The following is a 12,400-nucleotide window of genomic DNA, read 5'->3' as shown; positions in this document are numbered from 1 at the left end:
CTTTTCAATATCAATAGTTATCAAAGGTACCAGGATTATAATTTAATACACCAGACACATGTTTCTTCTACATAAGACTCATCAGTGACACTCAGATCAAAATAGTTATAAAGCCAAACAAGTACAAAGTTGAAGAGCATTTAGAACCGAAATTTCAAAAAGTTGTGCCAAATACAGCTAATTTACGTAAGGTCATCTTTTCCTGGGATAAGAAAATCCTTAGTTTTTTTAAATATTTAAAGTTTTGTCAACAGGACATTTATTGAAACTACCATATACATGATATAGTTAATATGCATGTGCTGAATATCAAGGCTGTAACCTAAACAATGAAACAAATGGTGAACACAATAAAGGTTTATTTACTGAAACTTAACATTTACAAGCAGTCATATTGTTATTTTAAGTCTAAACATAAATGGTGGAGACAAAAAACTAAAATAGAACTAAACAAATAATAAACAATTTAAAGTATAAGAAAGTCAAATAATAACCTTGTTTAGGAAATACCCTGTATCCCTAAAATCTTTGAATTAAATATCCCTCAAAAAAGGAGTACTGCATCCATCAATTAAGAAATAATCTTCACCCAAGCTATAAGGTATACATTTAACATGCGTAGTTAGGCTGCACTACTTTAAAATCCCTAAAAAAAGGCTCATAATGCAAATTCTTAAAAGACTAAAGATACTAAAACATTTCTATTGCTATAAAATAAGGAAAGATGATATTATTGCCACAGAGACAAAATATCAACCAGAGATAAAATCATGTAAATGTTTCCAACAATACATGTACATTACAGTCTTAGAGCAAAATCCATAATAATTCCTGTTTTGATTATTACTTTATACTCTGTTCTTATTTAAGTTAAAAACAATTGTAAAAAGGCAGACTTATTTCTTTTCAATTAATTTGACAGCGGCATTCAGGTAGAAATCATGTGATCAGATTTGTCTGTATATAAAAGTCTACACGCACATTAGTTATTTTATTACAAAAGAACCCTTAGAAAGGTTTTGAAAGTTCTATATTGTCCTTTTTGATTAAATACTAATTCAAAATGTTTTTGAAAATATTAAAGTATCTAAAGAAACACCTGAAATTATCCAACTGAGCTGAACAGAAATGTGCGTCATTTGAAGGGATTAAGTATGATAAATACAATTACATTTTATACCGAATAAATTAGAATATAAAATATATATATCTCCATATTATTTCTTGTATTAGATAACTTTTCCTTTCTAATATTAAACCTGTGACTATAAGACACTCCTTGTATTAGTTTACATACTGAAAATGACTATAAATCTGAATCATGGTTATAGTCAATATAGATAAAATAAGTGAAGATGTATTTAAAAATTGTTTGAATATTAAACAAAGAAAAACTTTGAAAAGACAACAATATTTCTGCTAAGAGCAGACCAAATAAATAATAATATTTGTGTGTACGGCATGTTAAAAATATTCATCAAGGAAACTCAATTCAAAAAAGTTAAAAATCAGGTATTGAGATATAGGATTATAAATATAACATTGCATGTCTGTCTTCATAATATTTTTTTTTCAATTTATCAATTGCTGGAATAAATTTTGGCTGTTTAAGGACCCTTGTTAATGTGAATCTAACACACAGATCATTAATGTTTATCAAAGGACATTTCTAGACTTTTTTCTTTCACTTCAGTCTTTTTGTTGTGTTAAAATAATCAAATTATTTTGTAGTGTTTAAGTTGTTAAACCCATACCAAGTATGGCAGCTTTATTAGCTTTAATGAAAAGATAGGTAAATCATAAATCATGTATTTAGCTAAAGCATCTAATTAACATAACCTCATAAAATGTGATTACAAGCAAAATTAATTAAGTAGAGACGTCTTCAGTATTAAAGCTGAAAATAAATAGTTGTCAGGCATGTCGGGATTTAACTATTTTTTTAATATAAAATTGAAAACTTTTACACTGAACCATCTATAAAAGTAATCACTCAGGCCAAATAGAATAATTGTGTGATTCTGGTTATTATCTATATATGTTATTAAAATAACAGGTTTGGTAGGTATGTTATTTTCCTTTTTTTGATAATTTTTTCTATAGAATATACTAAGACACATGTGAATAAAAGATGCTTACTTAAAAATGGCCCAAAAAAGTTTACGGTAAAGGAGCTAGGGGTTCAAAATAAGTGTAGATAGGGAAACCAGAACAACCAGAACAACATCTTCATTTTATTTGGCCTTGTGGTATAATGTATTTAAAATCACAACCATTTTCTTACTAAACATTATACCAGACAAATCTGTTCTATCACTTATCAATTCATAAAAAAGTCAACTTGTCTAACATCTTGTAACATACATGAACTTCAATTTAAATAAATAAATAAAAACAAATAGAATATCACCCCTTTCATCATTTTCTTATATCATTAAAAATATTAAATTTGGAAATCTTCCCAACCATATTCAAACTGATATTCATTCTTGTGGAGGTCTCCCTATTACTGTAAAAACTTGCATACAAGCTTGCAAATAAATTATTTTGACAATTATCAATACAAAAAATAAAGATAATATCTCATAACTGACCATATTGTGAGAACACATGTACATGTGTACATTACAAACACGTGACAATGGTGTATACCATACTCATATACATGTAGTAGTTAGGCCAATTAAAAGTAGTTACAAGAGACAGTTATATGTTAAATAATATATGAGAAATTTTGGCCTTCAAAACTTTCATGAAGCAATACTAGACACATGTACAGCTGTTTTGACAGTACAGACAGTATATAATTTACATGTCCCAAATATTTCCATTAAACCATTGTTTGGTGAAACTACATATATGTGTGGTAAGTCCCTGAACTCTGGAGTGACATAAAAAAAAGTATCACTGACAGCATAAAAGCTATCATCCAAAGCATAAATGTGTAAGGGTTTTACCCTTTTCAAACAAGGCCTTTTTTGGTCAGGTCACATGAATGTTATATAAAGAAAACTTAATAATACATTTTATTTGAAATAAGGGTATTCTGACTTCATAACTAATAACTGACCACATAAATAATAAATAATAATGGTATACTGGATTTTCAGTTGAAGTGGGTGAACAACAAACAAACAATGCATCAAAATATACTACAATACATCAAATACATTTGTAATAAGGTGAATAAAAAACACCAAAACAAACATCTATACATTGTACCTACATGTATAGGTGACAAAAAACAAAGACATAATCAAACAATATATAACACTATCAAACATTATAAAGCACTTATAAAACAATAACTAGCCCCAGCTAAAGACATAAAATCAGTGGAACTAAGGCTTAGCGATTAATAAAAAAAGAGAAGATGTAAGTTTGTTATTGCAAAAATATTACTTGTATCTAATCTGAATTATCAGGTTAAAGTAAAATTGAAATAAAACATCACAATTCTCAACATTTCTATTGATCAAAACTTTAACCAAAACATAAACAAAAAAACAAGCTTAACAAAACCCTCATGGTTTTAACTCTAACACCATGTGCATACATGGTTTCAGCTGTAACAAAAATTTGTTACCATTTTCAACCCTGATTTTACTCTCTTGCAATCATCCTGCTTTATCAATTTTCAAATTTCTTTAATTTAAGGAAAACGCATATACTATTCATTAAAAAGCAAATTCTTAATAGTATCTCCTCACAAAAATACAATTTTGTTACCAGGGGTATTTATAAGCTAAAGAAAAAATTTAGAAGTGGTGTTCGTTTTCAGCCCCATCTCTTTTGTGTGACTGAGGTTGATGTCTTTATCTGCCTTTATATCACTGAGATTGAGATTCATATCCTTTATACCAATTGCTTTAAAAATGGTATTGTTCTGGTGGTTAAACTCATCAGTATTGCTCGTATTTGTTAATTTATGATGTAGAGAAACTGCTGCAATCACAACTAATACCAAAATGAGTATAATTGCGAAGATGAAACAGAATGTGGCATTCCTTGATCTTCTTCTCGTTTTGTCTTCCCGACTTTGTGTAAATAATTTATGCTCTCTGTGAAGAAGAAGAGCGGTATCTCGTACATATGGAGCACTATTAGTACTTGTGACAGTTGAGTAGTTGGATAAGAACTGCCCTCCCTCCAAGTCATGGATGGTAGAATAGTTGGATTTCATAGGATCCATTATTTCTATACAGTCAGGACGGGTAATTGGAACACATGGTTCATCACCATTTTCGAATGAAATACTTTTTTTTGCTTGGGACATTCTTTTAGCTTATGATTGAGTATCTAGCTATCTATAGTTGGTCCAAGTTTATCTACTCTCAGCTTTGCTGTAGTTCCAACCTTAGGTCACTGCAGTTATTCTCATCTTTTGTGATGTAACCTAAAAAGTAAAATTTGATATAATTAATTAACCAGATGCTCCGCAGGGCGTAGCTTTATACGACCGCAGAGGTTGAACCCTGAACGGTTGGGGCAAGTATGGACACAACATTCAAGCTGGATTCAGCTCTAAATTTGGATTGTGATTAAATAGTTGACACAGCATAGGTTTCTGACACAGAATGAATGTGTTCTAATGAACTTAAAATTTTTGTTTTCTCTTAGAGCAATTCACTATGCTGTTGAATATTAATCCTCTCAAAAAAATGTTTGAAGAAATTTTCTTTTTATTTATGAAATTTCAAATGAGAAAAATTGAACCCAATTTTTTAATCACATCCCCCTTTCCCTTATTCCAAAACTAATCTCAATTAAAATATTCTAATGGAGTTTGCAACAATAACTACTCATTTAAATACATCATAAATATTAAGATGTAAAAAAACTGCTTGTTATCACTGAATGATAAAGATTATTTAAATTTATCAGTTGGTAGTAAAAAGTGAATATACATTGTATATTGTATATAACAAAGATTTAAGTTGATTCTGGACAAAGAAAGATAACTCCAATTAAAAAAAAAATCTTGCAATAAGATATTTCTTGCTTACTATTCTGGACAAAGAAAGATAACTCAAATTAAAAAAAAAATTTGCTATTTCACAATATTGTGAAATTAGATATTTCTTGCCATTGCACAATATTGTGCAATTGAAAAGACTTGCTATTGCACAATACTTAATATAATAATTTTAGATCCTGATTTGGACCAACTTGAAAACTGGGCCCATAATAAAAAATCTAAGTACATGTTTAGATTCAGCATATCAAAGAGGCCCAAGAATTTATTTTTTGTTAAAATCAAACTTAGTTTCATTTTGGACCCTTTGGACCTTAATGTAGGCCAATTTGAAAACGGGACCAAAAATGAAGAATCTACATACACAGTTAGATTTGGCATATCAAAGAACCCCATTTATTCAATTTTTTATGAAATCAAATAAAGTTTAATTTTGGACCCAGATTTGGACCAACTTGAAAACTGGGCCAATAATCAAAAATCTAAGTACATTTTTAGATTCAACATATCAAAGAACCCAACCGATTCATTTTTTGTCAAAATCAAACTAAGTTTAATTTTGGACCCTTTGGACCTTAATGTAGACCAATTTGAAAACATGACCAAAAGTTAAGAATCTACATACACAGTTAGATTCGGCATATCAAAGAACCCCAATTATTCAATTTTGATGAAATCAAACAAAGTTTAATTTTGGACCCTTTGGGCCCCTTTTTCCTAAACTGTTGAGACCAAAACTCCCAAAATCAATACCAACCTTCCTTTTATGGTCATAAACCTTGTGTTTAAATTTCATAGATTTTTATTTACTTATACTAACGTTATGGTGCGAAAACCAAGAAAAATGCTTATTTGGGTCCCTTTTTGGCCCTTAATTCCTAAACTGTTGGGACCTAAACTCCCAAAATCAATACCAACCTTCCTTTTGTGGTCATAAACATTGTGTTTAAATTTCATTGATTTCTATTAACTTAAACTAAAGTTATAGTGCGAAAACCAAGAAAATGCTTATTTGGGCCCTTTTTGGCCCCTAATTCCTAAAATATTAGGACCAAAACTCCCAAAATCAATACCAACCTTTCTTTTATGGTCATAAACCTTGTGTTAAAATTTCATAGATTTATATTCACTTTTACTAAAGTTAGAGTGCGAAAACTAAAAGTATTCGGACGACGACGACGACGACGACGACGACGCCAACGTGATAGCAATATACGACGAAAATTTTTTCAAAATTTGCGGTCGTATAAAAATGTCAACATCAATGTACATCTGTACTAACTTAAATATCTTGATATTTTACTCTCACCTATTCACATACACCTTTTATTTTATTATAAAATTGATGCAAATTTATAAGTTACAATTCCTATACTCGTCTGACATGGGTTTTTATACATGTAATATACTTTATTAAGAATGAATTCGCCTTTTCAAAATCTCAAGGACTATGGGTAATCTCATTGTTCGTACACCAAAAGGAGAATATTGATACATCATTAGATGAATTTTAATTGATTAGAACGTTTTTAACCAACATGACCAATCACAACATTTTGATGTACACTTTTGAAAATATTACCCTAAATGCATTAGATTCTGAAATGGCAAATTGTGACGTCATAATTTCCCTTGAAAATGCATGTAAATTACAATTTTTGTAAAGTATAAATCCATACATAAGGGAAGTAATGCCTTTTAATGTCAGGTGCAAGCAGTCATTTTTGGCTACCGTTAGTATCAAATTGGTTAAAATTTTACCATGATTTGTAAAAAAATCCTCAGATTCATCAGAGGTTTCAAATAATTATCTTTACCGTCATTTAAAAAAAAAAAAACGATATTGGTCAAAATCAGTCGATGTTTTTATCATCTAAAAGTAATTAAGTGTACATTTCATTGACATACACCAAAAATTACCATTAACGTCATTTTTCAAGATTTTTTACCATTATTCCCCATTACGACCCTCGTACACAGGGGCATAGCAGCTAAGGTAATAATTTTTGTTGGTATGGCATGCCGTACCAAATAAATTGCATAAAAAGTTTTTTTAAACCCAAGGTTTTTGCTTGGAAATAAAGAAAACAAGGTATTAAGGGAAATAAAAGATAGAAAATCCATTTATGAGTCATACATTGTAAGTAGTTTACCGTATACATTCATCAATACCGGTTCAATAGAAATAAGAAGATGGAGTATGTTTGTATGTACTTCTGAGATTCTGTCAGTTGAGATGCACCCCTTGATTGATTGCAAGGGTACAGCGGATCCATGTACACTCCCTTAGGATTAATGGAAATGTGTCCTTTACAATATTATCCCACCACCAAAACAATTGCCACCCAACACTGCCCAAGGTAGGTTGTAGGACACAGGGAAGTCTTTTATTAGGGTTGAGGGAGACGAAGTACTCGGAGAGAACCACCAGGATTTTCGGCGGCAACAAACAACCCGAAGAGATTTCAAAAGATTGATCTCCAGGTCAAGCTTGGAACAACTTTGACCTACCGAGGCCCCCGAAGTATCCAATGTAGTTTTAAACTCCATTTTGGTTACCAGACATGTGTGTGTGTGTGTGTGGGGGGGGGGGGGGGGTGAAAATAATCCTACTGATGTACTGAAAATTTGACGTCTCCAGTGAGAATCGTACTGGGGACCTTCAGTACTGTAGCCAATGATCTTAACCACTAGACCATGAACCCACATTTTTCTAGTTTGAGTTTGAGTATCAATGAGACAACTCTCAATCCAAGTCACAATGTGTTAAAAAGAAAACAATTATAGGTAAAACAAGTGAAACTGCGAGCTACTGCTCACTGATGATACCCCCGCCGCAAGTGGATAATATAAATAGTGTAAAAATATGCAACTGTTCAGTAAACAGGAAGTTGTCGAGTGATGAATCTGAAAACGCATCACACAGTATAGCTGACTTATATAAATCCTGAAACCAAATTTCAGAAATCCTTGTATTGTAGTTCCTGAGAAAAGTGTGACGAAAATTTTCAACTTGGCTATCATGTGTAAAATCATACAAGTGTTCGGTAAACAGGAAGTTTTCAAGTGATCAATCTGAAAACGCATCACACGGTATAGCTGACTTAGATAAACCCTGAAACCAAATTTCAGAAATCTTGTATTGTAGTTCGTGAGAAAAATGCGACAAAAAATATTCATTGGACGGACTGACTGACGGACGGACTGAAGGACGGACAGACAGAGGTAAAACAGTATACCCCCCTTTTTTAAAGCAGGGGTATAATTAAGGTCTTCAGTACGGAGCCTTGGCTCTGTCACATTGAACAGCAAGCAAAACAGAACCCCATTATAATTGACTGAAGTAAAACAATTCAAACAGACAAACGACAAAAGAGAAAATGTCAGCTTCCCAATTGTGAACTTTCCATTTCTTTGTTGCAATATTACAGCATCGCCTGCATACGGAGTATATGCATTTGTATCTCCCAATCGATACGATATTCCCTGGGTTGTGTTTCCTATAATGATTTCCTTGATAGAGGGTTGCTGCTTGAAAGGAAACAATAAAACCAAGAGTTCAAAATGGTAAAGTTGAACATGTTGAAATCATCCCTTCGTAAATTTTACTGATGCTATCAAGAGTTGGTTGAATGTAATGGACTTTCTGTTTCACATATGAAATTGGATATGTTACTAGTTTCTCTACTACAATCCAGTTCCCTTTTCACAATTGTTTTGTCTTTAGTTTTTTATCTTGTGTCTTGTGTACTATAAGTTGTCTTTTTTTCAGTAATGCCAGCATTGTCAGTTTATTTTCGATCTACGAGTTTGAATGTCCCTCTGGTAACTTTTGCCCCCTCTTTTCTACAATTATCCTGGTGTAAACATTTCATAACAACAGTTGCATGACTTTTTTGTATGAATACTATGACTCAGTGGCATCATATCGCGCGTTAAATGCCCTTTTTCAGGATTGGCACCCTGCCCTTTTGAAAACCTAGCTGGAACACTGCCATGGAAGAACTGAAGTTATTAAGTACTCAACTTCCCAACTTCTCTGTTTAAAGAGTTCCGCAGTGAAAGTTATTGAACAAAACATACGAAAAACAAAAAGAGAATTAAATTACTCTTGTAATTTAACTCTTTTTTATTGAAAATTGTCACTGATTTCAATCCTTCCCTGAAAACCCTTTCTCGTCTAAAAATTTGGCGTCGGTTGTACCCTAAAGTATGCAAGGCAACGGCCATCTTTTATTTAACGATCGCTTTGCAAAAGGTTTAACCACACGTAAATACTGTTCGCGATTCACATGCAATGTACGACCATCGCAAAGTACGATTGATTTATGAAACGGAATTTTAGCGTTACTTTTGGTTAACGTTCAAACTTACGCTAATGATCGTTTTATGAAACAGCAGCCAGGTGTCCAACACAAATGTAAAGTATTAGTTTTAGCTTAGATATTCCATTTTTCCTATTCCAGTTGGATTGTTAACTTTTTTTACACATAGGTCTTGTGACCTTCAAACTAGCACTTGATGGTCTTTAAACGAGACAACTGTTTACTAAGACCCTTAATAAAGAATCCATACATACTACCATGACTACTGTCACGGAAAATAAGTTCCTTCATAATATAAGTTCTAAATGGAAAAAATATTCTGGAATATTATTTCCTCAGGAATAAATATTACAGTATATGTTCCTAACGGAATAAATAGTAAAGAATATTTTTTCCATCAGGAATAGGTATTCTGACATTGTTTATAACAAAGTTTCCATTGGAACTTCTGTTAGGGGGAACAAATATATGTTGAAACTACAACCGAGTCTTTATGATGCCCATTTCCACCCGGTTTCAATGGCGCCCAACGTGGGGCTCGAACCCACAACCCCGAGATTAAGAGTCTCGTGCTCTACCGACTGAGCTAATGTCTTTATGATGCCCATTTCCACCCGGTTTCATATATATCATGCACGGTTGAATTTTTTTTTTTTTTTTTTTTTATATTTTGAAGTTTTTAATTTAAAAATTTGAATTTTCAGGAGCAAAACTTCAGTGTCAGAATGCAGGATATTTTACACTATTTATCCAAAAATTTTTGGGATTGAACCCCTGCTGAATAACCGCCTCTACAAGGCGGGATGACTCGCTTCGCTACTCATAAAATTTTCTGCTGTACCAATATAAATTTGGGTGCTTCGTCTCTAATACATATGATGTATGAAAAACAAATTATCTGACCTAATATGGAGCAGTGGTGTAGTGGTTAGTGCATCGTACTTCTAACACAAAGGTTCCTGGTTCAATTCCCATTCGGGATGAAAATTTCAGGAACTCAATTTTCGGCTCTCCCTTGACACCATTTGAGAGTATGGTTTTGAGGAAACGATGATAGTCTTTCGGAAGGGGACGATAAATGGCTGACCTGTGTTAAGAGAGAGCCATATCTCTTGCACGTTAAAGACACCCTTGTAGATTTCGAAAAAGAGTAGGCTAATGCCGCTACAAGGCAGCACTCGCAGCCGCAAAGTGGAAAGGGATTAATATAAGTTGCAAAACTTGTTTCCCAATCCACTATAAATAAATATGTTTAAAACTAATATGGTTTTTTTTCTCATATTAATATTTTCTATTTGGGCAGGATAAGACTTTAGTTTAAATATGTGCCAGATCAACAGGGGCAGTGCCAGTGGCGGATCCAGAGGGGGGGTTCCGGGGGTGCGCACCCCCCCTTTTTTTTTGCCGATCAATGCATTTGTATTGGGACATATGTTTTGCACCCCCCCCTTTGCCCTGGGTTAGCACCCCCCTTTCGAAAATTCCTGCATCCGCCCCTGAGGGGCCTGAACATATAGGGACCGATCGACATGAAAGCATACTATGTATGTAGAGGGGGGATAGGACCTTTATCGGTACTCCGGGGTCGGCTATTTTTAAGCTCGGGATTTCAGGATTGACCCTTTCGGGATCTGGGAATTCTTATTTCGAAATTCGCGACCTCGGGATTTCGTATTTTTTAGGCCCGGGATATCGGGATTTTGTGTTTTTAAGCTCGGGATTTCGGGATCAAGACCCCTCCTAACCCCCCTCTATATAGTATAAAGACCAGAGTAATGCTGATGGTCATGAATCTTTTATAAATTTTCAAGTACTGATAAATATCATTGGGCTGAGAAACAGCTGAAAGGAACTTCCCAGGAGTTGATTCATATTTTTAGAAGAAGTCGAAGAGTGATTAGAAACAGCTGATACCCATTTTTTTCTATAAATCATTACTTACCAAACAAATTTTTATAAACATGATTAAGAATGACCTTCATTTCACAAAAAATATTTCATTCGACAAAGTATTTCTGTAGCCACGCTATGTGTGAAAATAACCAGTATAATCTGGATAATACACAACTGCAAACTGGAATAAAATGAGTAATCACATGATCAACTGTACACAATTTCTACATTCAAAAGTATATTTTCTCCGTTAACAAACGCAACAATGATTAAGATCAATACAGGGGTTACACTAATGTCCTGACAATGTCCTGACAATGACCTGACAATGTCCTGACAGAAATGAAAATGCTTAATACTTTTTTATTATTGGAAGGATTTACTTGAAATTTGTAATCAAGCAAGATGAGAACTTATATTTAATAAATAAAATGTTCTACATTTAATATGAAAGGATTATAAAGATGTACAGAATGCAATTAAGTCCAAAGACAGTGACATGAATAATTAAAATTTATTCACACATACATTGATTAAAATTAACACAAATTGGAGTGTTTACTTAACTATATTTTTCTTATTTATTTCACTAATTTTTTGTTGTTTAGTTAATGAGGGATTAAACATGTCAAATAACATAAACATGATAAATAAGGACAGGAAATGGGCTTCTTTTGATGTCGATATATTGTTTTTACAAGCATTCAAAGTAAAATTATGTTAGAATCACACAGAAATATAATTTTATTATGTCACTGTCTTTTGCCTTTCTTATACACATATATTACGAATAATTTAAAGTGTATCCAAGTTCTTTCTTAACTATGTTTAAATAAAAAAAAATATCAATATTTTTTAAAGAATTAAGTATATTTTGTCTTTAGATAGAGAAAAAAACAGTTTTATAATATTTGTCTTTTCTTCATCAGTCAGAACATTGCAAGACAAGGTAAACATTGGTGAGGTCAAGTTTAAAATATTTTTTTACATGGCTTATAGTAAGTGTTGTAATCTTCCCTGATATCTAACTTGGTAATATCTCAATAAATAACAAAAATGTTATTGATATCTTTATAACGGTCGGGACATTTATCATGACAAATATCAAGTTGGTCAGGTAAAGTTTTCTAACATTTCAAAAAAATAAAAAAATAAAAAATTTCAGCATTTTATTTTCTCTCTCATAAATTCCTATATTTATTGCTAT

At 32.3% G+C, this 12,400-nt stretch overlaps 1 long non-coding RNA gene across 1 annotated transcript; it reads right to left on the bottom strand.

The window, feature by feature from the left end:
• Positions 1 to 342: 342 nt before the first annotated feature.
• LOC134683121 (uncharacterized) lies at positions 343 to 11,443 on the bottom strand. Its single transcript, XR_010100952.1, has 2 exons — positions 11,243 to 11,443; positions 343 to 4,396 (listed from the first exon to the last, which is right to left on the bottom strand). It is a non-coding gene; the product is annotated as an uncharacterized LOC134683121 (long non-coding RNA).
• Positions 11,444 to 12,400: the final 957 nt, after the last annotated feature.

The sequence above is a fragment of the Mytilus trossulus genome, chromosome 9 (genome assembly GCF_036588685.1).
Source record: "Mytilus trossulus isolate FHL-02 chromosome 9, PNRI_Mtr1.1.1.hap1, whole genome shotgun sequence".
NCBI classification, from domain to species: Eukaryota; Metazoa; Mollusca; class Bivalvia; order Mytilida; family Mytilidae; genus Mytilus; species Mytilus trossulus.
This window is presented reverse-complemented; position numbering and strand designations above follow the sequence as displayed.